Source organism: Clytia hemisphaerica, unplaced genomic scaffold (assembly GCF_902728285.1).
Source record: "Clytia hemisphaerica strain Z4C2 unplaced genomic scaffold, Clytia hemisphaerica genome assembly, whole genome shotgun sequence".
Classification (NCBI taxonomy): Eukaryota; Metazoa; Cnidaria; class Hydrozoa; order Leptothecata; family Clytiidae; genus Clytia; species Clytia hemisphaerica.
Genome location: NW_027104529.1, coordinates 1,196,829 through 1,201,040, shown reverse-complemented (window position 1 = coordinate 1,201,040; position 4,212 = coordinate 1,196,829). Strand labels below are relative to the sequence as shown.

At 37.8% G+C, this 4,212-nt stretch overlaps 1 long non-coding RNA gene across 1 annotated transcript; it reads right to left on the bottom strand.

The window, feature by feature from the left end:
• Positions 1-1,947: 1,947 nt before the first annotated feature.
• Positions 1,948-4,212, bottom strand: LOC136822149 (uncharacterized). The gene is made up of 2 exons (XR_010848867.1): positions 4,159-4,212; positions 1,948-2,722 (listed from the first exon to the last, which is right to left on the bottom strand). It is a non-coding gene; the product is annotated as an uncharacterized lncRNA (long non-coding RNA).

Genomic DNA, 4,212 nt, shown 5'->3' with positions numbered 1-4,212 from the left:
TATCAGTGGAAGGGTGTGGTTCTATGGCGTTTTGGGTGTGAAGCGTATCAGTGAAGGGTCTAGGCTCTAACGCGTTTTGGGTGCGAAGCGTATCAGTGGAAGGGTGTGGTTCTATGGTGTTTTGGGTGCGAAGCGTATCAGTGGAAGGGTGTGGTTCTAAGGTGTTTTGGGTGCGAAGCGTATCAGTGAAGGGTCTAGGTTCTAACGCGTTTTGGGTGCGAAGCGTATCAGTGGAAGGGTGTGGTTCTATGGTGCTTTGGGTGCGAAGCGTATCAGTGGAAGGGTCTAGGTTCTAACGCGTTTTGGGTGCGAAGCGTATCAGTGGAAGGGTGTGGTTCTAAGGTGTTTTGGGTGCGAAGCGTATCAGTGAAGGGTCTAGGTTCTAACGCGTTTTGGGTGCGAAGCGTATCAGTGGAAGGGTCTAGGTCCTAACGCGTTTTGGGTGCGAAGCCTATCAGTGGAAGGGTGTGGTTCTAAGGTGTTTTGGGTGCGAAGCGTATCAGTGAAGGGTCTAGGTTCTAACGCGTTTTGGGTGCGAAGCGTATCAGTGAAGGGTCTAGGTTCTAACGCGTTTTGGGTGCGAAGCGTATCAGTGGAAGGGTGTGGTTCTATGGTGTTTTGGGTGCGAAGCGTATCAGTGGAAGGGTCTAGGTTCTAACGCGTTTTGGGTGCGAAGCGTATCAGTGGAAGGGTGTGGTTCTATGGTGTTTTGGGTGCGAAGCGTATCAGTGAAGGGGTGTGGTTCTAAGGTGTTTTGGGTGCGAAGCGTATCAGTGAAGGGTCTAGGTTCTAACGCGTTTTGGGTGCGAAGCGTATCAGTGGAAGGGTGTGGTTCTATGGTGCTTTGGGTGCGAAGCGTATCAGTGGAAGGGTCTAGGTTCTAACGCGTTTTGGGTGCGAAGCGTATCAGTGGAAGGGTGTGGTTCTATGGCGTTTTGGGTGCAAAGCGTATCCGTGGAAGGGTGTGGTTCTATGGTGTTTTGGGTGCGAAGCGTATCAGTGGAAGGGTCTAGGTTCTAACGCGTTTTGGGTGCGAAGCGTATCAGTGGAAGGGTCTAGGTCCTAACGCGTTTTGGGTGCGAAGCGTATCAGTGAAACTGGGTGGAGAATTAGGCGGGGTTTACTTTCGGTCAGTAAATTTATCTTTGGGCGCCAAGCGTATCAGTCACTCTCACTGATAGGCTTGGTGCCCATGTACCACGCTAACCCGACCTGATCCATGACATGGATATGACATCTTATCTATCCTCAAAAATATGTATTAAAGTCTATTCACGATAAGTGTGCACTCTTTTTTCATTTACCTATAACTTTTGAAGGAATTCTTCAATCTTTATAAATTTGGTATCATTGGAAAGATATTAGTGAGTGGAACAATTTGAAATAAAAAAATATTTAAAAAAATTCTAAAAATGAAGATGAAAATGAAGAAGAAAAAAATGAAGATCTTGTAGAAAAGTGCTATAACTATCATTTTCACTTTTTCACAATATTTTCCAGAGAGACAGGCTTACTGAGGTTAATAATCCATTTATAGCCATGCAAAATAAAGTAATAATAAAGTAATAAAAGTAATTAACAAGTGTATTCTATTGTTCTACATCGTAAAAATTAACATTCTAAGGAAGTCAATTTCATAAATGGTCACTATGGGGAAATATTAAACGGCCACGTGGCATCAATTATCCAATCAGTTTTCTCAAAAATGATTGACAGTTGTATTGCAGGGCTATAATTAGAATAATTTAACGTCTGTGCCTGAAAATCACAAAAACAGGAAAAGCTTTAGCCGAGTTTGTTGTTTCTGATAAAAAGAGTAGCGTGTTTCCTGGACGCTTAATATTTTAAACACAAAGACAGTAATGTCCCTGGGACATTCCATTAGTACAGATAGTCTCCACTCTGTTATATCATTCAAAATGGTACAAAATTATTTATCACAAATGCTATACAGCTACAATATTTCTATCAGATATTACTTTTCTGATTACAATTTCTTTGGTCAATAAACTTTTGAAGCCAGTTTTTTCGAAAAACTATTTCAATATTTTAAACGAAAGTTCAATTTGAGGGAAAATGCATTGAAGGCAAACGAATGGTTCTCTAAAAAGAGCCTTCTTTCCATAAAATGACTGTCTGTAGGTTTTGATATCTTTTTCACGGACTTGGAAAATTTGTTTGATGTTGACTTGAGCGTTTGGAGAATGTTGCTTTACTTCTTTTACAAGATTCTGAACGTGTTGTTCAAACGATTCTTTGGTTTCTTCGTCATCAAATTCGAAATCAATTTTCAATTCACCAAAAATCGCTTCTTGGATTTGTGATTTCACCAAATATTGTTCAGTCACATCGATCCAATGTCGAAACTCAAACTCTTTCTGATTGCTCCAAATAACTCTTTGTTTTCTGCAGCATGAAGTTTGAGGTTCCGCAGCCTCGCATTGGACAATCACTTTTGGGTCCTTTGGTAAATTTTCATCCAGAATTTCCTTGATTTCTTTCATTGATTCTCTATACTGCTTGGTACATTTCGGATTACCGTTATCATCTCTGCCCCATTCTTGTATGATTCTTATTCCTTCCCAACGATTACAACAATTTACGCAACTCCAATTCATAAGTAACAGTGCAAACCACGAAAACGAGACAAGGTAGTACGCTTGTGGTAAAGATGGGACGAAGAGAAAGATAACCACAAATACAATGTCACATACCATCAAATCTGAAAATTTGAAATAAATATTGTTAGACCTCCATGTGACAAAATAATGTCCCCGGTGAGAAAATACCCAACAATTTCAGTCTAGAAAATTCACTGCAAAATTTACTTATTTTCATTCCCTTCTAAAATTAGATGGAGAAAAATTGCACTCCAAAAGAAGAAGTTCCACTGGGGCTGAGAGATAAGGGTGTATGTCGTCGGTTTAAAAAAGAAAAATGTATCAAAAAGTGCCGATTTCTTTGGAAAGTTACTATCATTGCCACTGGAGGAAGCCTAAAGCTTCTGAGGATGGCATTCATAGCTTCACGCATAAGGAAGTTGGGCAAACATCTCATAATTTTGCGCGCGTTTTTCAGTATTTTAGTTCCGCTTAACGGTATCATTCTTATCTAACGGTCTCTCTATTGTTTTATCATCATCAAAAATACTTTTCCGGAGTTATTTTGATCTGATTATATATTTTGAAATGTCAGTTTGTCTTTTTCTTATCCCTGGAGAGTTAAATGAATGTAAGGAAATTCCCTTTTCTGGGAAATTTCCTTTTTATACCACAAGTAGTTATAAAGCGCTCTTCATAGGTTAAAAATATTACTTTACTTATAGTACTCGAACATTTATGTTGCTAAACGTGTACATTAGTAAAATAACATATGAAGAACAGTATCTTCAGATATATACGCTTTTTATAGGAAAAACCAGTAAGTCATATGATTCTGGCTCGGCTGCTCTTAAATTTATATGAGTTTTTCAGCCTTTAAATGTCAATATTAATTAAAATGGAAACATGTACTTCTCAGTAATTTCTGAAATCTGAGGTTCAGATTCTTTTTAATTTGTTCTTAGGTTTCGGCCAAATTTCAGCCTCGTATTCTTATGAAATTGTTCTTATAAAAAACATGTAAGACAAGGCACGGATGTCACTCTAAGTAGACTGTAAATCACTCCCTTGACACATTTGTTAGCATTTGAAAGAATTTTGTCTCAGATGAGAGGTCACTCTTAACAAAAATTACTGTAGGGCTAAGATCCTTTTGAACGCAAATTCAACTCTATGTGTTCGTTTTGCTGCGGAGGCACCTTAATGAAAGTTATGGCTAGTTTAGTAAGAATCAGGTCTTTAGTTCTAAAAATTCAAATTCTTTGTACCTTGAAGGTATATTTTAAAAGCGATACAAGTTTTTTATAAGAACAAAGTATATGAGAAAATGAAACTTCGATGGCTGAAATATAAAAACATTTTTTAGGCTTAAAACTCAAAAAGTTAAGAGTATCTGAAGACTTTCAAAATTTTGAATGTTCTTATAAAAAACGTGTATGATTTAACTTAACTTAACTTAACTTTTGGCTACTACATTAAGAGCGATTTGATTTGAGAAGGATATATTTAAGCTTCATATGTAAAGTATTTCTTTCTTAAAAGAATTTTTAAAACTTACAAGGGATAAAGATCGCTCTGAAGCATTTGTAAAAACGCGGAGAAGCACTTCTGT